Source organism: Heterocephalus glaber, unplaced genomic scaffold (assembly GCF_053883595.1).
Source record: "Heterocephalus glaber isolate CG9 unplaced genomic scaffold, H.glaber_assembly_v1.0 deba00000594, whole genome shotgun sequence".
Taxonomy (NCBI): Eukaryota; Metazoa; Chordata; class Mammalia; order Rodentia; family Bathyergidae; genus Heterocephalus; species Heterocephalus glaber.
The window spans coordinates 19,356,223-19,383,214 of NW_028258151.1; the positions used below are offsets into that span (position 1 = coordinate 19,356,223).

A 26,992-nucleotide genomic window follows, 5' to 3' on the forward strand; every position below is an offset into this window, starting at 1 on the left:
TCAGGGTACAACTTCAGACTTTCAGGCTTAGCTGACATCCCTTTTCTTGGCCTGGCCTTATTGCTGGGAGTGGCCACAGGACACTGACAGTGAAAGGACCGACCACCCCGGTGAGGGGCAGACTGGTCTGCATATCCCTGTGCTCCTGGCCTTGACCCTGGAGACAAAGCATAGTGTGCCTTTGACCCAGCCCAGCCCATAGCAGGCAGCTCCCATGATGGCAGTGCAGTGGGACAGGGATTGAGGGGCAGGTAAGGTAAGCCCACCAGGCTGGCTCTGACCACACGAGTGACCTGAGGTCAGGCACCAGGGGCAGCAGGCCCTCAGGCCCCAGACCAAGGATAGTGGGGGCTGCAGATGGGAGGACATCTGGGCCACAGGCCACCCACGCTGTGGTGGAAAAAGAAGAATGTGCATGCAGAGCCCGTGTTCCAGGGCCCCTGGACACTGGTGTCAAGTGAAGAGAAAGACAGAGTGCTGAACGCTGTCCCTTTCAAATCCATGTCACCCCGAGACTCAGAATGTGACCTTTGGAAACCATGCTACTAGTTATGGTAAGGTCGTATTGGAGCAGGGTAAGTGCCTCATAGGAGTGGAAGCTGACACAGAGATCACGGGGCTGAGCACCACTGGAAGACGGAGGCAGAACAGGAGTGAGGTAGCTGCAGAAGCTCCAGAGGCTAGAAGCCATGAGTAAAGCTCCTTTCAGAGCCTCTGGGGGGGTGGGGTGTGCATGTGCGTGTGTGTGTGTGTGGGTGTTTGTGTGTGTGGCCTGTTGACACTGATTTTAGACTTCCATCATCTGGGACCGAGAGAGAACCCACATCTATGGTTTGAGGCCCCCAGTCTGGGGTCATTCGCTAGTGCACCCACAGGGAGCCAAGAGAGAGCAAGAACACAGGGGCCCCTCGTGGGTGGGGCCATGGATTGTGAGCTCCCTCAGGATACAGATACAGAGGGCTGGGGCAAGTGTGGGGGTGGGGAGGCCTGGATTCTGGAATGGGGTTCACAGAAGACTCTGGTGCTGGGGCACGGGAAGCAGTTGATGACCTACAGCATGGACTTAAGCAGATGGGCTTGGCAGACACCCCAAAGCCACCAGGAGGAGGTGGGCCCTTTCCATGGTGTGCTCTAGGGACAGAGGCAGTGGCTTCCACCACAGAAGGCTTAGGCTGCCCAAAACAGAGGAGGCCAAGCTTGGGGTTTCCTGTACTTGTGATGACTTAGATGTGTGCACACGGCATGCTGAGCTGGCACCAGAGAGGAGCCTGTGGGAGCTGTGCCACCCAGAATGTTCCCAGGGCCACATGCATGCATACCACACACTCACCTCCTCCCACTCACTCTCTCCCAACAACCAGGGTCCTGGTCCACTTTCCTCAGTATCCAGCTTCTCCATCCCAAAGTGGGAAGCCAGGGTCTCTACTCCTGAGACACTCAGCAAGCACAGTGAAGCTGGTAGTCAGTGCAGGTCAAGCTCCAGACCTCCAGTCCCAGCTGGCTGGCACAGCAGGTGATTATAAAGGCACCCCCTGAGTGGGGACCTGTGGTCCCTGCTGTGATCATAAGACCACAGAAGGACCCTTGCAGGAGCCTGGACTGAAAGTGTCCACCCAACCCAGCCAGCCTCTCAGAGCCCCTGTCCACCCCAGGCCTCCCGAGCTCAAGCGTCAGCATCTGAAATTGCCACGTAAATGGGATCATGCCTGGCTTGTTCTGGTGGCCTGTCTGTGGCCAGTCATGGAAACCAGAGGTCTCAGAAAAGGGAAGCAGTTTCCAAAGGTAATTTTCTATATTATGATTCTCAGAATCACATGCGAAGGTCGGCTAATTAGGTTTCCCTTTACTTTCGGAAAAAAAAAGGATGATTTTGAAGACTTAATGTTTTCAAAGTACAATGAAAATGTTCTCTCTGTTCTGAGAAGTGCTTCATTATGTGATAAACATTCGGATGTGATTTGCTCTTCAATCTGGGAACAGGACCAGGACAGACGTCACAATGACACTCAGGTCTCATGGGTGTGGCTCCTTTCTGGGCTCTGACACACACGTGTGAGGAGGCAGATTGAGAGGGTCTGAGTCAGGAGTCTTTCTTTACCTGATAAAAATCTAAATTTTTATCACACTGTAGAACTTCCTTTGACAGTGAAATTGTCTCCCCTCCCACACTTATAGCCAACACTTCTTGGAGACTCTGGTGTTACAGGGATGTGGCCAGCCAGCCAGCCAGCCACATGTCCACATCTCTGCACCCAGTGGGTAACTCCATGAACCAATACCACCATGAGCTACCAGAAGACAGTGTGTGGGGTAAGACTGGACAGGATGGCTTCAAAAAAGTGTTAACTGTTTTTTATTTTTTGAAATGATGTAGTGCTAATTTGGAAGGCAACTGGGTGGAAGGCCAGGTAGGACCAGGAAGAGGGAGCTGCCAGTGCAAACAGATGAGAGATCAGCTGCAGAGAAAAGCATGTCTGCAAGAGTTCTACACAGCAAAAGTGGAAAACCCACGAGTCCATGGTAATAGATGGGAGAGTGGAGAAGAGGCCCCCTTACAGCAAGGCCCTATAGAACCAACTGTTTGGACACCAGTGGAGATCCTGGAGCATCAGTTCCTTGCAGACAATCTGATAATGAGGAGAAAATAAAATCTTCATCTCCCCCCCCCCCCGAACAAGCTATTTCCACCTAAACAAATCATATTTGATAGGGGATGTTCGAGACTGAGGAATCCTCTCACAGAAGAAGGAAGGCCAGGACTAGGAAGTCACCATGTGCAGGCCACAGTGGGTCATCCATGCTGGCAGAGTCCATCCTACAGAGATACCTGAGTGACTGGCAGGGCACCCATCACTACCGAAGGAGGTAAAGCTTCTCACATCAGTGGGGTCCCCAGGGTCTGTGCTTCTGGTGGGATGAGAGATGAGGCACACCTTGACCTGTGAGCTGGACCCACATGTAATGGGGCCACTGGAGGTTACCTCCTTACAAGCAGGAGGGCTTGAAAAAGGCCATGACTCCAGGAGGAGGTGGGAGGCACACATGGTGGGCAGCCCTCAGCCAGCCAACCTGCACTCCACAACGTGCCAGTGGCAGAAAAAGAGGGGGGATGTGGAGAAAGATATGGGGACAGATCTACCCAGTGCCATGCTGGTTTCTGACTCAAAGCCACTACTGTGAAAGGGCATTTCTGAGACCATCAAAGACGCATGGCAATGGATGAGTCTCAGATCCCTCAAGGGACAGCTGCTGGATATTTGGGTGGGGCAGTGGCACAGGGGTCCCTGGAGAAGGACACTATGCTTTTGAGAGACATGGACTGAGGTGGCAGAACGGAGGTGATTTGATGACTGCGGCTTCTTGCGGAAAAAAGAAGAAAAAAGGGATGGATGGTAGCGATTTCTTGAATAAGAAAATCAAATCACAGCCAACAAAATAAAAAATAGATCAGTTGGACTGTATAAGAAAAACCAAAGGATACAATCAGTGGAGTGAAAAGGAAACCCACAGAATAGGAAAAAGTATTTGCAAATCACATATTTGGTAAGAGGTTAATACCATGAATAAAGAACTCCTACAAGACAACAACTACTATAACAAAACATCTGATTAAAAAGCAGGCAAAGGACTTCAATAGATATTTCTCCGTGAAGATATGCAAATGGCCAACAGGCATATAAAAAGTTGCTCAACACTGCCGACCGTTAGGAAATACAAACCAAACTACCAAGGGATATGAGTTCATACCCAGGGAGATGGCTACTGCAGAAGAACCAAAAAATAACCAGTTTGGTGAGGACTTGGGGAAGTGGAGGCTTGTGCGCTGCCAGTGGGGGAAGAAAACAGTGCAGCCACTGGAAAACAGCATGGCAGCTCCTCAAAATTCCTCTATGATCCAGCAGTTCCACTCCTGAGTACACATTCAAAGGAACAGAAAACAGGGCCTCAAAGGGGAATCTGCACACCTGTGCTCCCAGCAGCTCTGGTCACAACAGCCTAAGACAGATGCAGGCCACGTGTCTCTAGGTGGAAAAACGGAGACAAAAAACATGCGAATCTGCATGAGGCAGTCATGTTCAGCCTTGGCAAGGATTGCAGCATGGATACACGCACCAGCATCAATGGACCTTAAAGACATCAGGCTCGCTGGTCATTAAAGAACAAATGAGGACAAACATGATGTGATTCAAAGGCAGTTCCTAGAGTCATCAGACCCATAGAGACAGGAAGTAAGATGGGGGTGCCAGGGCTTGGGAGTCAGTGTTTAATGGGGACAAAGTTTCGGTTAGAGAAGACAAGGAAATTCTGGAGATGGATGAGGCTGATGGCCGTTTCAACAGTGGGAATGTGCCTAATGCCCCTGACCTGTGCACTTAGCATGGCGAAGATGCTACATATTATGTTATGTGAAGTTTACTCCAAGTTAAAAATTAATTTTAAAATGTAGTTGTAAAAAGAAAGAACAAATGGAGCATGTGTGGCTTATAACTTCTTGCCAGCCAGCTCCCCAGGAAGGTCTTCCTAAATCCTTGGTTGTACCCCTACCTTGCTCAAGAACCCCCAGTGGCTCCCCATTGCTTCTGGCCTCACTGGAGCCTAAGAGGCCATGTGGGCCACACCCAGCTTCCTTGCCTTGTCTGGCCTTCCCTGAGTGTTCTAGAAGACAGACAGTCCTTTCTTGGTACAGGCGGGGCCTTTGCACTCACTGCCCCTCGCCTGAACTGCTCTCTGCTAAGCTCTCGCCTTCCAGGTTTCAGTTTAAATCTCACCACCTTGAGGACCTTTCCGAGCACCCTCTGAAGAAAGGCTCTATCCCTGTCCTGCTTGTTACTGTCACCATGTCCCACCTTATGTGAGCGTGCTGTAATCAACAACCACAAATCAGGTGGATTAAAATAAGAGCAATTTCTTCTGTTTCTAGAGGCCAGAAATACAAAATCAAAGTGTGGGCAGAGCTGTGCTTGCTCCAAAGGCTCCAGGGGAGGGCTCCTCCTGCCTCTTCCAGCTTTTGGCAGCTCCAGGAGTTTCCTGGCCTGTGTTCTCCTTGCTACCATCTCCGCCTCTGTGGTCCCAAGGCCATCTTCCTCTCATACGGGTTATTTCCCCCAACTTTCTCTACAAAGGACACTTGTGATAGCTTTTAGTCCTGCTTGGGTAATCCAAGATCATCTGCCTAGGTGAAGATCCTTAACTGTGTCTAGTCCTCTAAGATCCTTTTTCCTTAGGAGGCTACATTTATAGATGAGGCACTGGGATCTTTGGGTGGTCATTATTCAGCCTACTACATTGTGTGTGTCTGTGCATGTGTAAGTACGTGTGCGTATGCACAGGTATGTGCATTGTGAAGGTTCATCTTGTCAACTTCTTTACCTTGAGAGACACCTATTAGATTAGCAAAACACTTCTAAGTGTGCCTGGGTGGGACATGGGAGAGTGATCCTGGGACTAAATCTGGCCTCTGGCTCCTTCCTCTGCAGCTCTTCCCTGTGCTCTGCTTCCTGGCTGCCATGGGTTGAGCAGCTTTCTTCCACCATACCCTTTTGCCATGATGTTTCTCCCTTGGACCCAGGTAACCATAGATTGAAATGATGAGCTAAAATAAAACTTTCCTCCTTTAAGTCACAGTGATAGGTATTTTGTCCCAGCAAATGAAAAGTGACTAATATGCTTGCATGCATGTGTGTGTGTGCATTATATGACTAATATGCTTGCATGCATGTGTGTGTGTGCATTATATTTGTGTGTGACGTACATGTATGTGCGTGCATATCAGGAGGGCAGTGTCCTAGAGCACTCCAGTAGCCTACACGAAGCAGCCACCGCAGAACAGACACATACCCAGGCATGGACACTGTCCCCTGCACAGGAAGGCAAGCCAGGAAGGATGCAGGGCACTGTGAGTGTGGTGGCCAGCACACTGGCAAGGCAGGCTGCAGCCGAGACCCCAACAGCCCTATAACTGCAGGCCCTGGTAGCCTCAACTCTCTGCAGCCCCAGACCCTGGCAACTCTGCAGAACAGACCAGGAGGCTAGATCTCTGACTCCTGTGCCCTCAAACTCTATGCAACCCAGAGAAGTGCCAGAGAGCCTCTGCCTTGAGCACATGGTGGGCTCTAGCTGACCAGCCAGTCCATCAGGTGATGAGCTCAAGCCCTGCCTGGGTCTGGGGCTTGCACAGCACTGGCCAACTGTGTCCACCAGCTCGGGCCAGCCATGTTTAGGCTCTGGGAGGCTCACCCAAAAGGCCTGTGTGGGCGAGTCTCCTGCCCAGCCAGAGGATGCTGGGAGGCATCTTCCACACGGCCAGCAGCCCACAGTGGGCCTTGGGCACATGACAATTTGGGGCTAATTTTCTCCTGCAAAGAAGTTGATCCCATAATCTGGTAAATACACTAATCATCACCACACTGCTCTGAGCCAGAGCTTATGTGCTTGAATCCAGGGGGAATAGGGCTGGAATGGAATGAGACCACGATTGTTGGTGGGAAGAACAGGAGCCAGGAAATGCAGCTCCCAAAGCTGGTGGCAAGGGAGACAGAGCCTGCTGCTGAGGACCCAGATGCACACCCAGGGCTATGTGAACAGGGAACTTACAGGATCACCCATACACCTGGCTGGCCCCAATATGGAAAAAGCAGCTGAGGCTAGGAGAGCAAGATCATTCAGTATCCCGCTGCCAACCCCCCTTGGGATACTGGGACCCCAGGCCCACTAGCTGCCCTCCTCCTCCCTCAATCTTGCCTCCTCTTTATTGAAGCAGAGAATGAGTCACTGCATGGAGAAGGAGGTGGCAGCGATTCATTGTCAGTAGATGTGGCATTAAATCAGAGGTGGCCAGAGTGGCCTCGTTTTGCTTAGTCTGCTCATTTATTGTACAACAATTTTTAAAAACTCAATAACAACCAACATATACAATGGGAATATTTCCTAGAAAAATTTCCATTCTAATTTTGCTCAAAAAGATGAGACTACATGGCCAATACTGTGAGTCTCACGGAACAAGGGCAAGCTGGTATGAGGATGGCTGCCTCTTCCAGGGGCTGTCGCCTCCCCAGTGGCTCTATAAGGCCTCTGTGATAGGGACCAAGGTGCTTGAGGTGGTAGTGGGCTTCCCAGCACTGAGATGGTCTTAGTTCACTTGGTTGTCCCTGCAAAATACTGTAATGCTGTGGCCTGCGAACCACAGTAACTCACGTCTCATGGTTCTGGAAGCTGGAAGGCTGAGAACAAGTGGTAAAGGCCCCATGATGGTTCACAGAAAACACCTTCTCACTGCATCCTTCCATGGCAGAAGGGGCTGAAAGCTCTCTGGGGTCTCTTTTAAAAGATCACTGAAGCCATTCATGAGGACCCCATCCTTATACCCCAATCACCTCCCAAAGGCCCCAGCTCCTAACACTACCACACTGGAGTAGGTTTCAATGTGTGTGAATTTCAGGGGATACAAACATTCAGACCATAGCAAAGAGGGTCTGGATTGTGAGTGTGTGCTATTTTTTGACAGCTGATTTCCACCTGGTTTTCCTTGCAACAAAGTGACTGATTAAGGCCCAAACCATGTAAGGGGACACCAGGGGCAGCACCCTGCACGACAGTAGAGGCAGGGTGGTAAGGAGAGTGGCCTTGGTGTCTCCTTGGCATCTGGGACATGGGGTGCCCACGGTATGAGGCCTAAACTCAAAGCCCTGGAGGGGGTCCTTGCTCCCTATAGGATCTCTTCCCTGATCTCTCCCAACCTCTCAGCAGAGTTTTGAGTGTCTGGCAATAGAAGCCATTCAGTGAGCCTGGGGATGGTCTAGAGGAAGGGGCTGGGATACAGGTCCCAGGGCCATCGGGGGGCAGGGGTGTCAGGCTCAGAGTGGGGTTGCATATGTCCCCAAGAACAAGCGCGCAGCCAAAGCTGATCAAGGCTGGTGCTGTGGGTTGGTTATATGTGGCCCTAAAACAACATGCCACATCCGGATCTCTGGAGCCTGTGAATGTGACCTTATTTGGACAGAAAGTCTTTAACGGTATAATTAAGTGAAGCGCCTAGAGATAGAGAGGTTATCCTGGATTAGCTGGGTTGGCCCTAACTCCAGTGACAAGTGTCCTCATAGAAGAAATTCAGAGAAAGACTTGCGAGCTAGACACAAAGGATGAGACCAGGGGAAGATGGAGGCAGAGACGGAGTTACAAGGCTACCTGAAGCCCCTGGAGCTGAGAGCAGGAAGTGGCCTCTCCCAGAACCTCTTGGCCCTGCTCATCACTCACTCTCCGATCTGGTGGCCGGGACATGTCTGCCATCATCTGCAGTCATTTGTCACAGCACAGCTGTGTCCAGAGAGGATGCATAGAGTTGAGCCTGAGCTCTGACACCAGGCGCAGAGGTACGACAAGCTGGGGGCCTCTACGGGTCAGAGGGGAGGTATAGGCACATCCAGGCCGAGGCCCTCCCTGACCCCTCCCCCAAGCCCTCACCAGGCTGGCCTCTGAATCCTCCCTAAGCTGCTTGACGACTGAAAGCCTCAGTTTCCTCATCTGTAACATGGGGACAAGCGTGCCGGTTGGCCTTGAGAGTGTCTGGAGACTCAGGGCAGCCATGTGGGTTACCTGCTCAGCAGAGTCGTTATGTGGGCCACTGGGGCTTTGGGCATGAGGCGCCTCTGCTCTTGAGTCTGAGAGGTTTCAGACAGCTGAGATCACACGCATCCCTTCCTCAAGAAGACCAGCAACAGACCATATGCAGAAGCTTTCACACAGTAAGTTGTTCTACCATGCATATCCCCCACATTTGCCCAGTAGGACCCAGTACCAGGCCCTGGCCTCCCCTGCAGTGGGAGCGTCTGAGACAAAGCCAGGCTCCGGATTGGGAACAGACGTGCACTTTGCTCCTGGCAGCTGGATGTGGTGGAGCCCAATGACCTGGGACTTGTGTGTTGAGAACAGAGTAGTGGTGGTAGGTGGGGGAGCCTGATCCACAGCTTGGAGGGGAGCTGCCCGCTCGAGGGCACTGGAAAGGAGCAAGGAATGAATCTCCATTGTCCAAATGAGCAGCCATGTTCACTCCAGGGCTTGCGTGTTACAGCATCAGGCGTCACTGTGATGGACAGGGTCTAATGCAGTGGAAGTTTTGTGAGGGGCAGCCCGGCCCTTGGCAGGCAGGTAGCTTGTGGGTCCCTGCCCCGCCTTAGGCTCTGCTAGGCAAAAAGGGACAATTCTTCTGGCCTTGAATTCCTGCTAGCTATGACTTTTCCAGGAGACTGAGTTGCAGGCTCTTTTTGGGAGTTCCTGGGCTGGAGAGAAGACTGAGATCAGAGGACAGAGGCTGGGGACTGCTGACTGTCACTAGCATTCCTCAGGGAGACACCAAGCCATCCTGATACTTCCTGCAATGAACCCTGACCTCAAACCACTCTGCCTAGCAACGGGCAATTAGGCTGCCTCAGAGATAAATTTCCCTGGCTAAAAATGCCCATGGGCCCTATATAGCTTTGACTTTCTGTTCGATTCAAATTTAAATCCATAATTGAGCACTGGGGGAAATGTCCAGGGTGGTGATGGCATCTGAGGGAATAAGGCAGGGAGTGAGTGACACAGAGCCATTTAGCAATGACTGGGGTGAAACGGGGCCCTGATGTCACGGGAAAAGAGTTTTCAAAGAGTGGTCATTCTGGGTGGTCTCCGGGAACAGTGGCTCCTGCCCCATCCTAGCTGGGCTCTTGCTGGCTGTGGAACTGAGGCCTGGTGGCCACTCTGTCCCTCGCCTCCCCCCACAACTTCCGGCTCCTTTTGGGAAATAACAAGTGACACAAACAGGGCGAGGATTTCCTGGAGATTTATAGCTGGCTCAGGACTCAGCCCTGCTGAAGGTACTGAAGAATTACCAGGGCCCTCTGCTTGGCCAGAACAAAGCAGGGACAATCCCTCAGGTGCGAGAGATGTAATTTTCGCTGGCTTATTCATTTTTAATTGGACAAGGGCCATAAGCTAAAAAAAGAAAGTTACTTTACAAAAGACCTGCGTCCCTTTTAACTCACTCCCTTCCTGTCTCCTTCTCTGAGGTGACCCTGTTATCACAACGGTATGCAGCCTTGCAGAACTTTTACATCGCATTTATGTTTCCTGGGAAAACATTGAGTACGGAAATATAGTATTTTTACATACTTTTTATAAAAAAAGTGCAACCTGGCTTGTTGTTCAAGGGTATGCCCTGGGGATGGCTTCACATCTGTGTATATTTACTCTCTTTTTTCTTTTGAATTTCTGCCCAGTGTTTTTTATTTTATTTTGAGACAGGGTCTCACTAAGTTGCCCAGGGTGGCCTAGAGCTTCCCTTCTGCCTCAGCCTCCCAGAATGCTAGGATTACAAGCATGCACCACCACGCCCAGCTTCTGCATAGTTTTCATTCATTTTACAAAGCTGTACTGAGTGCTTGTTAGGTGCTTACTGTTGCAGGTGAGCCAGGGTGTCAGTCTCTGCTGTCACGAAGCTATGGTCCCATGGGAGAGACGGATTACAGTAGAACATAAACAGCAACTGTGCCGTGCTGCAGTGAGGGCTGTGAATACACAGAACACAGCTGAAGGGGCTAAAGGTGGAGGAAGGAGCACACAGTAGGGGGGGTGCAGAGGTGGAGCCTGAGTCAAGTCCCTGGCAACCCCAGGATTGTGCACTGAAGCCGGAGCTTCACTGTCCCTGTTTCAGAGATAAATATGCTGGGGAACTTGGCCGAGGTCTCAAAGGAAAGTCCTAGTACTTGAAAAGTTTTTTAAAAGTCAAGAACACTGTTTTCCTTTTTAATTAAAACATGAAAAAAATTTTTGAGACAGGGTCTTGCTATGTTTCCCAGGATCTCATTTAACTTGTGAGCTTAAGTGATCCTCCTGCCTCAGCCTTCCCAAATAGCTGGAACTACAGGTGTGCACCACTGTGCTCTAACTTTTGTGGTGCTGGGGGATGCTGGGCAAGCGGCCTACCACTGAGCTACACCCCTAGCTCTAATTAAAATTTTAGAAATTATGATGGATATTTGTAAAATGTCCCATCTTAGCCCTGTTTAAGTACACAGTTCAGGGACATTAAGCTCATTCACACTGTTATGTGGCTGCCATTACTGTCCACCTCCAGGACTTTCTCACCTCTCCAAACTGAAGCTCTGTTCCCGTTAAACACAGACTCCTCGGCCCCCTCCTAGATCTTGGCACTGTCAGCCTACTTCCTGTCTCTGTGGATCTGACTGCTCTGGGGCCCTCATGTAGGTGGAATCAAATACATTCTTTCCCATCCATCCCAACATGGCAGCTCCCGGTATTTGTCCACTCCTTTCCTGACATTTCACAACCTGGATACCTGGGAGTCAGTGACAAGTCCCAGGGCAGGGCCAGCAGCCCTGCCACATGGGAGTCTGCCTTGGGAACAGGTGCCATTGCTCCCGATGCAAATAAAAGGGGAGGTCCCCGTCCAAGGATACAGCTTTCTGTGGCATGCCCAGAATGGGGCTGAGCTTAGCTATGCCGTGGAGGGACAGCACGGAAACCTGTTTCAGCCTTGGCCAGGACTCTGGCTACCAAATCCTGGTTTGCTACAATAGTTTCATTAATTCCTTCCTCCATGCACGTTTTCACCAAGAAACAGCTCATGCCTTCTGCCAGGTCCTGCACCTGGACCTCAGACACACAGAGAGGAGGGAGGGACTCTGCAGGGGTCCTGGCCGCTGATACGATGGACAAGTATTTGTTAATCAAAAGCCTACTGTGAGCACCCCATGAAGGGGCAGGCAGGGTTACAAGCCCTACGTGCTCAAGGCCAGAATCTGGAGCTGCTAGACTGAGGCAGGGGCCATGTGGAGGGGCCACAGGCTGAGGACAGTGCTGGCCTTAGTGTACATGGGCAATTCAGGCTATTCTATCCAGAAGGCTCATCAGAAACACTCTGGGAACATTAACTGACAACAAACAAGATTTCTTTCTGGAGCAGATGAGGTCAGGCGAACACAGGAATTAAAACAAATCGCCAGTGACCCAAGGAGGGTGCTGCAGAGGCTGAGTTGCTATTCTAATGAGGTAATGATGCATGTGCCATGACTTGAGGCAGTGCTGCCTGCCCTCAGGCCCAAGGGCTGAGTCACTGTGAGCTCCGTGACTGATACTTCTCAATTTTGTCTCCATAACGGCCCAGAGGACTAGAGCTAGGAACAGCAAGCTGGGGTGGGACCCTGCAACAGTGCAGCCAGGCCCTCCAAGACCCGCCCCCCCCCCCCAACACCATCTCCTGCCCCAGGAGGAACAACAGTGTTCAAGAACTACAGATGCATCTGGATGTGGATTTAAAGCTTTCTTCATCTCCGTGGCACTGGCTTGTGACTTCCAACCGCCTCACACCCAACTGCCACCTGTGCCCAGCACGACCTCTGCTCCTCCCTCCTGGGACTTATGAGGGTGGAGGAGACCCTGGGACAGCGGATGCTCACTGATTGGCACAGGCCAGAGCTGAACTAGCCACTGTGAGCACTCCCAGCACCGGTGACCCCAGCTCCCCACACGCGGTGGCCACCTGCAGAGACAGAGTCCTTGGATCTCCTGTGACACCCTGACCTCGGCCATTCACTGTGAGTGGCTGTGAGACTCAGGCTGGAAAGGATGTCATGCTTCTGGGCTGAAATGAACAAGCCCACCAGGGTCAGGTGCCATGTGCCTAGGTCTTGCATGGTGGGTCAAAGATGCCAGGAGCTAGTTTCCAAGCGTGTCCCAGCTTGGTGGCTCAGCAGTTCCTGCCCTGTGGCCATGGGTCTCATTTACCCCAATATACAGGCTCCCACTGGGCTGCCCTGCTGCTCTTCCCCACCACCAGCTCAAAGTGGCTCCAGATGAGTTGGCAGATGTGTAACCCAGACAAACACTGTCACCTCACATGGCCCAGGCCCTACCCAGAAGGATTTCTAAATAATCACAAACAGATAGTAGTGCGGATTCCAAGTCTTTAAGGTTGTTGCTCCAACTGTGAACAGGGATGGGACTTAAAGCCCTGAACATCGCCTCTAGTAAACCCACTGTTCACACGCCATATGCCCCGCCCGCCTTCATGCCTGGCCTCTGCTTGACTGCCTTTCCTTCTAGCTTTCTGCCTAAGCCCCTTCCTTCCTCTGTTCCTCTCTTTCCCTTTCCTCTAGAATCTGTATGTCAAAAGACACTGCTATATCTGCTAAGACACTCCCTCTTTGGCAGGTGGACAGGAAGATATGTAGGAAGCAATAAACTGCATTGCTAACTGATGATTTAATTGATGAAACGAATGAATGAATGGAGGCTGGATGGGTGAATGCATCACTTTCTATACTTCTTGAAGGTGCCAGGTGGAAATCTACGCCACCTTTTGGATGCCCAGACCAGTGGCCTGTTATCATAAAGTCAAGTCAAAAGTTCACTGGGCCTGGTCCGTGACGGAGGAATCAACTTCTGCAGGGGGAGCCAGGGCTTCTGAGGCCACTCTGTAAGTAAGTGTGACCAGGAGCCTCCCAAGGCTTGAGCATAGACAACATCCTCAGGGACTGATCAGGGGGCCACTGCCCCCTCAGAGTCCTAGAGTCCCTATGACAGTGCCCAGTGGGCACAGGGGACACATACAGAGCCTGGCAAGGTGGGAAGCCATCACAGGCCTCCTCTCCAGGCACGGCAGAGCTGTCTGCCCAGTGACTTGTCCCCTTCCTTCTCACACCTGAGCCTCACCTGCCCTTGGGAACCACCCCTCCCCCTCATTCTCAGGTCTTGTAGTCAAGGTGGGGCTGAGCGAACCCATCTTCCAGGGAGGGCACATGGCCCAGGCTTGGCCAATCAGCAGCTCCTTCATGGGGAGAATCTGCTGGAGAATAAAGCAGCACAGAGGGAATGAGAACAGTTAGGGTGAGCAAGATTCTGGGGGAAATTGTTGCACACATCGATCCAGCCAGGCCTGAAGTCAATCACTGCTGGGATTTTCAGATACTCGAGCAACAAACTGCATGCATGCGGAGCCAGTCTGAATGGAATGAAGCCAGTTACACAAAAAGTCCTGCAGTAACACAGCTGGGTGAGCACTGAGGAGTGGGTACCTCTACTCAGCTGCCATCCCTAACTGAGCCCCCTTGATGCTGAGCAACCCCATGCCCCTCATCTCCTCCAATCAGTGATGACCTTCACTTTTCAAGGACACTCACCCAGCTCAGGCAGAATCTCTCCCAATCCCTGAGCTGTTTCCCCAGCTCCACTCCAGGTGGAGACCCTCTGAAGCAACTGGCTGCCTGCAACTCAGCTTGGCTGTGCATCTATGGGCAAAGGAGTCTCCCTCTCTGTGCCTCAGTCTCCTCACGTAGAAAAAGGAGCCAACAGAAATGTCTGAACTAGCTGGGCATGATGGTGCACGCCTGTAATCTTAGCACTCGGGAAATTGAGGCAGGGGGGCTACAAGTTTGCGCCCAGCCTGGGCATGTGCCACCATGCCTGGCTATTTTTTATTCACAACAGGCAAAAGAGGAAAACAACCCTGAGATCTCGCACATGGTGAATGGACACAAACAGTGTGGTCCATCCACACAATGGAATATTATTTACCGCCAAAGGAACAAAGCACTGACTCTCAACATGGCATGAATGAGCCTCAAAACCATGGTGCCCCCTGAGAGACCCCATTTCTATGCGACACACATTCTTGGATCCAGTTTCTGGAAAGCAGGTTAGTGGCTATTAGAGGCTGGAAGGAGGACAAGGAGCAACTGCTAATGGAGACGGCGATTTGCTTTTGGGGTAAAGTGTTCTAGAACCACTTAGTGGTGATGGTTGTCCAGCATTGTGAATGTACTTAGTGTCACTAAACTGTGTGTTTCAATATAGGAAAATGGTAAATTTTATAATTCGTGTATTTTCCCTCCATAAAAAGATAGATCAAAATGAAAAAAAATTATATACAGTACACACGTGACAAGATACATTGCTAACAGACACATATAAAGCAATAGAAGTTCATGAACATACACTTCGTTATGTTGCTATCATTGCCTTCTCCCAGGGCAGCATTGCCTGGCTTCTTCCCTTGCCTTCTCTGCATTTCTGATTTCATTTGTGACTGACATGACTGACTCAAGTCAAAACGAAATATTCACATAAAAACTACACACAGTCACACATGGGGTCAGATTTACACAAAACCCCTGAAACTCCCCAGGAAGAGGGGCACACACTTCCCTGTGGACTCCTGGGTCTGCAGGGCACCAGGCTGAATGCTGGACTTTTGGGGGAGGGTTGGCTCATTGATTTCCTCTGATGTCACCCAGCTTTTCAGTCTTGGGGTTCCTGGCCCACTGGGGTGGGTGGGATCTGGGAAGACACCAGCATGGAAGGTTCCCAAGGCCCCCAAGGCCTCCTGACATCTTTATTGGAGTTGGCTGGGCTCATCCATTCAACTGACAAACAAAAACTCACTTATTTCCTGTTAAACTCTGATGGTCTGGGGTCAGGGCGACCCAGGGCACAAGATAGGGTCCTGTCCCCTGGACAAGCTCATGTTCTGGCAAGAGACACTGACTAATGAGTCCATGTGTTATAGGAATTCACCAAGTGGCAACGCTGTGAGGATAAATGTCCCTTAGCAGAGGCATGTGGCCAGAGAGACTTGTGCCATATAGTAAGGTGGTCAAGTCAGACTTTAGAAGAGGTAACTCTGAGAAAGGGAGCTGTTATGGCCTGTGTCTAGATGTCCCCTCAAAGCCTTGTGCAGTCATAGGTGGGGCTTTTCAGAGGTGGCTGGATCTGGAGCGTGTGATGCTGGGATTAAAGGTGTGTTATTACCAAACTAGTCCACTGATGGGTTTGGCACCCCCCTAATCCCAGTAGCCTAGATAGAATATAAAGGGGGCAAGAAGAAACTGCTGAGGCCCCTCACTTGCTCTTGCCTGCCTGCTTGCCATGGACTGTTTCTCCCCTGTAATGGCCCTCTGCCATGGCACCCTGCCTTGGAGCCAGCCGACAGCGGACTGAAACCTCTACAAACTATGGGCCAAATAAACCTTTCCACCCTTAACTTTGGGTGTTGGGTAGTTTGTCTCAGCAACGAGAAAAGTAACTAAGACACAGGGTGATGGTGAGCACGAGGTGGAGGGTGTTCTGGGAAGAGAGAACAATTGTGCAAAGGGGTGGAGGTAGGTTGTACTCCTGGATCCTCAAGGAGGCTAGAAATCAAGCCAAGCCAGTGAGAGGTGGAATGAAGGGCAGGTCAAGAGGATGGCTGGAGGCCAGAGGGTCTTGCAGGTGGACATTAGAACCAGATCTTAGGACAAGCATTGTCTCCCTGCAACTATGAGTGCACCACAAACAGTGGGAGCAGGAGAGGAACCCAGGGCAGTTCCCCAGGTGGGAGATGGGAAAGGTGACAATGACCAGAGAGCGAACTTCTCAGTTGTTAATCCTGACAGACAGCAGTGAGACTGAAGTGTACAGTGGTTAGAGCACTGCTGAGGCCAGATTGGCACGGAATTTCAGCTCAGCCACTGTGACTCGGAATCTGCTATCTTAATCTCTCCATGCCTCAGTTTCTGTGTCTAAGAAATGGAAACAGTATTCTGAGGAGGGTTAAATGAGTGAGTGTACACAGAACCCTTAGCGATGTGCGTGCGGTCAGCCATGGTGAGGGCAGATCTGAGTAGAGGGAACCACGCCAGTGAGGCTGTCCAGTCTAATACCCTCATTTCGGAGGGCCCCACAAACCAGACTCAGTGTGCCAGGAGTCACCAGGCAGCCACAAGGTGCTGGCCGTCCCAGTACTGACTCACACAGCCCAAGCAGCAGCTCTCAGCCTGTGGCTCGGGGCTTCTGGTCAGCTCAGTATCCACTCATCTCCTTTCTCCCTTCTCTGAAGCTTTGATCCATCTCCATTTCTAAGGCCTGTGCTGGAGACTTGGGGCCCTGGCCTTGTGATCCTCACAGTCAGTGGGGAGGACATGGCTGGGCACACTATGGCGAGTCCTTCCCCTGGCTGGCAGTGTCCACATCTCTCAGGTCCAACAAAAGCAATAACAGTAACAGGTTGCCCAGCACACATCATGTAGCTGTTCCTGCTCTTTTCTCCATGCCTTGCATGTACAGATGCTCTTAAACCTCATGAGACTCTATGAGACAGGTGTTGAGCTACCTGCCCAAGGCCACACAGTGTAGAGTCAGATTTGGATCTGGCAGCTGGTTCCTTGGCCTGTGCTTTTTAGGCCTGATCTAGCTAACCCTCTGCGTCCCAAGAGTGGTGGCCTCCCATGTGGTCTCTGCCTCTACCTCCCTTTTTCAGCATAGGCTCCAGCCTGGCCATCCACAGGTCACACATTATTGCTCAAATGCCCACAGCAACAGAAAGAGGGCCCATGACTCAACCCAGCATTCAGGGCTCTCACTGACCTGGTGGCCTCTATCCTCTGCATCCTCCCTGAGGTTCTTGCTGTTTCCCAAACATTTCTAATGTTCCTGCCTCAGGCTTCATCCTCACTGTGCCCAGTGCCTGGGATGCCTTGCATCATCAGAGAGTCCTTACTGGGTGCTCAGCTGTGGGTAATCTTTTATCTCATAAAGTCCCATCTTTTAGGACAGGTAGTAACAATGACAAGATGCTCTGAGAGGGTGTCCCAGGGTGTCAGGAACAGAAAGAGAAGCAGGCACGACCCAGGCAGGGAAGGTGGGGGAAATCGAGGGGAAAGTGTGTGGGTGAGCATCCAGGGAAGGGGTGTGGCACATTCTGGAGACCAGGGAGGGAGGGCAAGGTCATGGTGTGGTGACATCTGACTCTGCCGGTGCAGGTGTGCCATGTTCCCAACTCGTCCCAGTAGCTGACTCCTCCCTCTGCTACCTCCGCTCTGAGAGTTCCTCCCTGACCTCACCTTGCCCTTCAAGGGCAAGGACAGTCCCTGTTCCTCTTTATAAGCCCTGATCCTACTCACAGGGTGCTGAGCACAGAAGAGATGTGCAGAGAGGTTGTTAAGTAGAATTGAAGGTCTGGGCCAGAGGGAAGTGGAGAACTTGTTGGTGGGTGGTTTGTCTCATGGTACCAATGTGCAGGCACCATTCTTGGGACCCTATAGCCTCCAGCAGTGACTGTGGTTTGTATACTCTTTCCCCGCCCCTTCTCATCCCAATTCTACTGCTGTTGGCACACACACAGCCCAATTCCCAGGGCTGAAAAACTCCATCAATTAAAGATCCTACAGGGCATTTAGCACAGGGCCTTCTTTCAGTTCATTTGCCAACCTAACTGCTTGTATCATGAAACCCCACAAAGGGCACTGCAGACAGAGACAAATCAATGCTAACAAGAGCCTTCCAAATGCACTGGGAGATGTGTAGTGGGTGTGAGGGAGGCCAGCAGAGAGGACCTAGGGTCCTCCTTCTAGGTGAGCCAGTTAGAGTATCAGAGGACCCTGTGCCAGAAATTTCTAAGATGGAAATGTCAGTTTGCTTGCCTCCTGAAGATCTTACTCTGTGTGTCTGGGGAATGGGTGTACAACTTCATACTTGGGCCAAAAGGGATGGCTGTAGGATACATCTCAGTGACTCAGGACTTACCCAAGGCCAGATACAGGGCAGGATAGGTGAGCTTTGAAGGCAGCTTAGATCCAGATCTCCCTATGGGGACCTGGGCTACTTCACTTCTCTGAGGCTCAGTTTTATCACCTTCAAGATATAACACCTACTTTCTGAGGTGACCACCACAGAACACTCTTTGGGTCTCTGCTTTGAACCACACACTGTACTGGAAGCTGATATTGCTCACAAAGAACAGACTCTGTGTGAGAAAGATGGATGTTAAGTCAACCACTCAGCTCAGGAGATGACTCTGATGTCGGCAGAAGCACATGACATAAATGTGAGAGTCGGGGCAACCACACAGGGTGTCTGACCAACAAGGCAAACGTGGGCACAAAACACTGCAGATGCTCAACCACGTGGGTCTTTTGTCTATCCTCATTGAAGAGATTTCTCCACCAAACAGATGAGCACTGTCACTGAGCAACGAGCCTTTTTGCCCGGACAGGCCAAGGACACAGGAAGGCGGGTAGGGGACCAGCTTTGCAGCACTACTCTGTTTCAGAACCAAGGACAGAGCCAGCCCCAGGGAGGCGGTCAGAACCATGGAGAGCGACACCCGCCCTTTCTCTTCCTGTCACTCCCTGCAGCTGACCAGCCACACACAGTTGTACCTACCCAAACTGACACCCGGGCCTCAGTGGACTAGGCTCAGTTACCCCCAGCTCCATGATATGTGACCACTCTTCATATCCAATCTGAATGTTTCTGACTCCTAAAGTTTTGCTAGGCTTCCTTTCTCAGTTCTGTCTATGGAAACCTCACACACCAAAGCCTGGGGGCAACACCATCCCTTTAATGAAACCTCTTTTCCAGATTTATCTTGGGACCTTCACCATACTGTACTTTTTGCCCCCCTGCCAGACTGTGAGTTCCCCCAAGGAACTGTGTCTGATTCATGCTTTTCCTCCAGCCTGGTACCTGGTGCAGAAAGGAATGAATGAAGTTCCAGGAACAATTTTTACATCTGCTACCATTTGTTGGGGGCTCGTGATGCCAGGAACCATGTTTTGTGCTTCAATCACATGTATTTTTATTTACAAGTAAGCAACTGAGGCCATGAAATGAGCAGTATACCCAAGTCCACAGAGTTAGGAAGTGGCAGAGACTGGACTCAAACCTGGATCAGACTGTACAGTCTGTGTCCTTGACCGTGGGTCCTTTCTCTCTCTCCCCAACCCAATCCACTGCCATCTGCCAGTCCCATGGAGCCTGAGCACTGTAGCCATGGTCCCCTGAAGTGATTCTAAATCTTTTTTTAGCTTGAGATTGAAATCACTGATGCTTCAAATTAGAACCCCACAATGAACAAGCCAAGACTTCAGATCTGCCATAGCTAAGCAACTCGCTTCCACCTTCTCTGCAGGATTCCTGGGCTGCACCTCAGCCGGAACCACCTGTTCTCAGGTGGGAACAAACAATTCTTCAGGGCCATGTACAGAAAGGGGATCCAGCCTCCCAGGTGTCCAGGGTCTCCTCTTAGAGACATGGCTCCTTTAGACCCTTGGAGGTAAAGATTCCTATGCTAGAAGCCTCAGGCATCTGACCCGGATGGCTACAAGCATCAGAGGGCAGAATTCTATGGGTGGCAAGAAGCCACAGAAGTATGAGAGCAAAGATGCTCCACACTTGGAGGGAGAGGGGCTCAGGACAGACACTGCTCATTTCATTCTTTTTTGGTACTGGGGATCGAACTCAGGACCTTGCACTTGTGAGGCAGGTGCAGTGCTACTGAGCTACATCCCCGGCCTGACACTGCTTATTTCTGATGTGAAGCCAATGAGATATTGGCCTTGACAATGAAACCATCAACATGAACTCAGGTCAAGGATTCAGCAGTTGCTCTGGCTCCCTGCTAATGTCAGTAGGTGTAACTTCTCCCTTGAATTAAATAGTCATTTGAAATCATGTGAATAAGACACAAAAGTTTGTTTTGAGGAAGGCAAGGTGGGGTGAGGTGGATAAAATTTCTAGGTTGGCCATCAGGACCACCAACAGCCTCTCATGACATCCTCAAAAGGCAAGATAGAAGTGTAAGCTGTGGGGTATGGCTGACATCTGGACCCAGGATGCTGGCACCAGGGAAGCATAAAAGGGCTCTGGCCTTGGTCCTGGGATTTGTCACTAGAGGATAAAATGGGCACCAAAATGGAAATTCTAAGATTATCTGAAAGCCAGATCTGTGCCAAGACAGGATGGAGAAAGGTTTCCAGTGCCCTGGAAGTAGAGGTGTAAGCCAAATCTGGAGGTGTGGCTGCCAGGGATACTGGGGGTGAAGGGGGCAGGCTAGGTGCCTGCAGTGGCCAGTATCCCTCCAGAGAGAGGCATGAAGAAGCTGTGGCCAGGATAGCCCCAGCTGCGGGGCCTGGCTATCTGTATGTGTGGGTCACATGTGGATGTGACCTGTAACTGCTTCATGCTTGAAATGACAGTGGTAACAGTCATCTGTCAATCAACAATCATCTGTTATTATTATTATTTGTTCAACTAATATTTATAGGTTTTCTCTTCCGAGTGAAGTACAAGATGGCAATCAAGAACGAATACTGACTAAATGCTAGGCCTTTGCCAGTGCCTCTGGCCAGCAGTGCTTATGCCAAATCTTGGGTGGCAATAGCTCAGCTCATGTGATTTGATTCTCACACCACTCACCTTACTTTGGGGGAAACTGAGACCCACCAAGCATGTGCTGGTTAATAAGGCTCATAATGACTGATTAGGAAGAGCCTGGTCTTCATTTCCTTCCTGCCAAGGAACATCTGTGGCTAGGAGAGGCTCCCCTGTTGTAACTGCGCATTACTCCCACTGATTTGGAAGCAATGGTTTGGGCAAACTTGTGCTAGAGCCCACATTACATTTTCCAAATCCCATTTTCAAGTGCCGGCCTCAGAAACATTTTGTGACATACTCATATGGCCTCTGAGGAAAACAATAGGGCATCTATCTTAGTATCCTTACTTCAATACAAACCGGTGATAAAACAGTCTAGGCTATCTCTAGTGCAAGTATTTAACATGAGGGAAAAGTAATTAGCAAACTGAAGCCTTGCTTTTCAAGGATGAGGGATATTGCTGCTTGCTTTAATTGCAAGGGAAAACCTATTTAGGGAAATTAACACAAAAATGAGATCGGCCACTTCAGGGCTAAGAAAACAATCACAAAAACCATAGGAGTTTTCCCAGCCCTGCCTCTAGTTGCAAGGGAAGTCCCCAGGAAAATAATTAACACCTGGAAAGCTTTAGCTGAGGAGGCCAGGACAGCCCTCCCCAGTGTTGGATGGCCTTTCTCTAAGAAATGCTTTTCCACTTACAAACTAGCACTTGTCAAAAGATTAATACTGTAGAAAATCTAAGACATAGAAAAATTTGAAAAAAGAAAATAGTGTAACCCATCCCTCTAGGTGTTAATACACCCTTTTTTCCTCTGTGCCCAGATTTTTTGGGGGGAGAGGGGTATTTTTCGCATGATACTGTGCAGATAATTTTGTTTCTGCTTTTTTCATAAAATATAATGCAGTGATTTCCTATTGGTATTAAGAACTCCTTGTAGGAATAATTTTTTTTTTTTTTTTGGTATTGGGGATTGAACTTGGAACCTTGTGCTTTCGAGGCAGGCAGCGGAATGGAGGAATAATTTTTAATGTTTTCTCATGGATCCACAACAGATGTTTTCCATACCCTTAACCATTTCCTATTGTTTCCTCCCTGCTACCAACTCTCTCTCTAAAGCTTATTTTTTTGCTACGCTGTGATCACTACCTGCTTTTTAGACAATTCCCTGAGGATGGATTCCTGGATGTGATTCCCAGCTGAGCTGCAGGGTTTCTGTTACACTCTGTTGCACTGATTTCTACAGTTTGTGGCAATGTATTCTTTTACCTAACAACGTGAGAGTACTGTCAGTAGCAATGGGTATAGTAATTTAACAAAAGTGTTTGTTAATTTGAAAATAAAAATTGGCAGAGCATGCTTTGTTTATTCCCTTACCCTTTGCCCTTTTATACATCAAGCCTATCAAAGTCTGTCATGGATCTTGAGCTAGGGATAAGCATCTCACCTTACCAGCTGTAAGATCATGGGCAACTTATGTGACCTCTCTATACCTCAGTTTCTTCACCTATAAAATGGAGGTGACAACAGATTCATTTTATAGGATTGCTGTGTGAACAAGATGGGTTGGTACAGGGCTTGGCAGAAACACTCTCAATGGCTATAAATAAGGATGTGGCCTTTGGGGATAGTCATTGCTGTTTGTCCTCAGATGTTTACTGCTAAGTTGCTTTATGAACATTTCTTGAGATCAAGGATATTTTAGTTCCTGAAAGTAACTCAAGGGGTGGGAGGACAACTTAGGTTTCCAAATGGGAAGTCTGTGAGAAAAAAGTCCTGATCCTACTACAAGATTAGTGCAGTTTTGCTTCTAGTTGGGACTCAGAGATGTAGATTAGAATGACAGATGAAGAGGTTCAAAATTCTACCCCAATCAGGCCAGTGGACCATTGTCTTACCTGCCCACCAGGACCCTGTGTCTTCACCCTGGCTTTCTCACAGCCTTCCTGACTCTGGCCTCCCGGCTCTGATCCAGACAGTGTGGGCTGAGTCGGGTTTCCCTGGCTAACAGGCCTCAAGTGACTGATGCCCAGCCAGGTCTCATGAGACAAAGCCCTTGGTGAGCCCTACAGGACTTGCAAGTGACATGAAGCATCCTGTCTCCTTAGTGACTCCATGCGCAGCTGCCACACCTGACTCATGACTCCATGTAAACTTTGGGAGTGAGCTCTGACCTCTCTGGGTCTCATGGGAGTAAGGAGGCCCAAGCATGATAATCTCAAAGAGATGGCAGACAAAGCTGCCAGCAAACTGTCCTGAAGCTGATTTTACCTGGAAACTTTGGTTTCCTCAGCTCATATCATTGTGAAACACAGTGTGGACAGGGCTTTCTGTTGTCCTGAGCAAGGACACGGGCTCTTCTCATTCCTAGCTGGTGGAGTCTGCATCTCTACACCTAACCTGCATGGAAGGAAAGCTCACCCTACCCTCCCATGGCCCCTGGAACCTCCCTGACCACCTGTTTCCAGACTGGCTGATACTCCCACTAGGAAGGCTCAGTGACATTGACTCCCAGGGGATTCCAGCAAATGAACTGCTCTGAGGATGGCAAATACAGTCTGCCATCCACATCCATGGGGTCTGTTTCTATGAATTCTACCAATTGTGGGTGAAAAATATTTGAAAAAAGAGGCAGCCTTGGTATTAAACATGTGCAGATATTTTTCTCTTGTCGTTATTCCCTAAACAATATAGTGTAACAACCATTTACAAAGCACTTACACTGTATTAGGTATTAGAAGTAATCTAGAGATGATTTAAACTGTGTATGGGAGGATGTATATGGATGATATGCAAATGCTAAACTGTTTTATATGAGAAATTTGAACAATTTCAGACTTTGGTACCCCCAGGGGTCCTGGAACCAAACCCCTATGGATGTTAATGGATGTTGTACACCAATCTGCAGAACCACCGTGATCAAATGTCCTCACCCTCAGGGACACCCTTATCCTCGTCACCCACCTCTGAGTTGTTCTATGACAACTCAACTCACACACTGACAACTATCTGTCTCAATGTAATTTCCAATTTGAAAAGAGTCATTTACATGGAACTTTACTGAAAGCTTTTGATTTTGGTTGGGGTGTGTGTGTGTGTGTGTGTGATCAACAAAGAAGCATCAACCACAATAAAAGAACAAACTTCCCAAATGCTTCAGCAGGGGAGGAAGGAAGAAATTCTGGAAAGCAAATACCCAGGAAAATCACACACCCCAGGAAACCCTTCATTATGGTATCTGGCTTGGAGCAAGATGACAATGCAGGGTGCTCTCACAAAAGTTAAAGATGGAAAAATGAAGTCCTGTAGATGCTGAAGACTTTAAAAGCCAACATTCACTTCAAAAGTGGCCCCTTGGTCCAAAGGTTCAAACCACAGCATGCATTTTTAGAGAGAAAATAAAATGTCTGACATACTTTTGAGATTCTTTCAAATACAACAAAGAAGAAGGCTTGTGGGAGAAATGAGGGTTACATGCGGGGACTTTGGGCAGCTTTTCCCATGGAGACTTCTGGTCTCCCAGAGAGCTCAAAAACCCACCAACTCGTGCCCACATGGAAATCCACATGGGACACATGAGGCTGTTTAAAATAATCCCTCGAAGGTCAAGTTTTTCATGGAAAATGCAGAAAAATTGTTGGAAGAAATAAGCCTCTCTAAAGCTATAAATGATGTTAATATTTCAGTGGTGAAATCCAGTAGCTAGGAAAACAACTCAATAGGGATTTTCAGTCTTAAATCTAAGCACCTAGTGGAGGGTTTCAGAGTCCCCTCGAGGTAGGTTGGGAAGTGAACTGGGGGGAGCCAGTTCCTCCAGGGGTCTGACCCTATACTGCCAGCAGTGTACAACCTGAAGTAAGCAGCCTTTTGGGACATGGCTGTGGAAAGCCCAGCCCTTCCTGGGGTCACGTGTGACATCTTAATCCTGACACAGTCCTAATGGAGCATCTCTGGTCGTTCCTAGAATCCTATTATTCAGAGCTTCCCCAGAATTAAAAATCTGCTCTAGGGCCGGGGATTTAGCTCAGTGGTTCCAAGGCCTGCCTCGAAAGTGCAAGGTCCCGAGTTCAATCCTTGGTACAAAAAAAAAAAAAAAACCTGCTCTAAAATGGCAAATATATTTGCATATCAGAGGTTAAGATCAATGTCAAAGGAGATGCTTTGACAATAGAAGGCCAGGAGCTCCTGATGGTTCAAATTCTTGTGAGGCTTTAGCCGGACAGGACAGGATGTCATACCTCTTTGGTCATCCAGGCGTGCAGCAACACCTGCTAAGCCAGTAGCTCACTAACAGCACTCAGGCCTCTCCGGCCACATTCCTTTATTGACTGGCTTATCAAGGAAACAATCCAATGAGCTGAACAACGTGTCTGCTTGTGCATCTGCAGCCCTCATTTATTATTAAAAGCCAAGAGCAGCACCAACCTATGCCAGCTCACCAGGGCCCTTTCTCTGTCACTCTCACACACTTGCAGGCCACTCAGAGACCCCAGCCTTGCCTCCCCGCCCCAGGCCACACCCCCTATATCTCTGTCTCTTTCTCTCTCTCACACACATAGGAAGGGGATTTACATCACAACTGCATCCTACAGAAGATGATTCAACCTAGTCTCTGCATTTTTATGAGGGTTACAAACCGAATTAACCCATGGAGCTGCAGTGGGCTCCGGGCTCCACCATTCTGGAGGTGCATCTGACAGTTTCAACACACAAGAACCAGAATTAGCTCATTCCTCATCCAAATCTGGCTCTGATTGGTCAAGACTAATTTAAATCTGTCTTTTCAGGAAATGATAGAGATCAACACGAGACAGTTGGAATGTTAACACACCTTTTCCACCTTACCTGGCTTTCTCTTCCTTTTGGATTTCTATTGCCTCTTGATAGACTTGTGATCATTAGCAAAGTCACAGCTGGAAAAGCATCACTGGGAGTTTAAGCATAATGGGGAAATGGCTTCAAGTGGTCATCTCAGCAGGACCAGAATGTGGTCTCTTCCTTCAAAGAGTGCACGTGTGTCTAGGGCACCACTCCATTCCTTCCATCTGTACACAGATTTCTGACTCACAGGAAGCAGGGTTAGCAGGTTAGCCCTGAGGAACACCCTACAACATTCTTTGAGTCTTCATATTTCCAAAGAGCAACACATTCCTGTGTACCATGAAACTGAAAGCAACATCTAATTGCCCAGGGAGTCAAGACGCTCATATGTTCTGGGGATTCAGACACCTTGGACACTCCCACATGCAAATCACAGGTGAAGTCCACAGGTCACAGGCACCTGCATCCAATGGGATTCTCTAAATACAGAGGAGGAGATTCCCTCTTTCCAGGTGCTACCAAAAACTAGTTTTCAAGCACCTGCATATCAAGGCTTCCTTTGAGTGCTGTCTACTCAAGCCACTCCTCTTGGCCCAAGCTCCTTGGTCTTTGAAGATGATCACCCATCCACTGACTGCAAATCCACCAACTCTGAGCCACCAATCACAGACCTGGTGCCAGTAAACGTCACACTGGGCTTGCTGGCTGGCCCTTAGGACATAGAAGTGGGCGATGACTTCTCTTGGTGTGTATTTATAGTCACAACTAAACCACCCACATATCCACACATGTCTCCAACATCATGGCAACCATGTCTCTTCTTTCTACCTTTTACTTCAAGACCAATGGCCAAGTTCCACATATAATCCCTCCTTCCAATTACAGCCAGACCCTCAAAGTCAAGTCAAACTCCATACCACAGGAAGTAACATTCACAGGAGGTAGAGAGAGCCACACAGCACAAGCCTACGGCAGCCTCCACAAGCACT

At 49.6% G+C, this 26,992-nt stretch overlaps 1 protein-coding gene across 18 annotated transcripts in view; it reads right to left on the reverse strand.

Annotated features, from left to right (window-relative positions):
* Shank2 (SH3 and multiple ankyrin repeat domains 2) overlaps positions 1 to 26,992 on the reverse strand; it is a 534,108-nt gene that overhangs the window by 125,860 nt on the left and 381,256 nt on the right. The window lies entirely within an intron of this gene.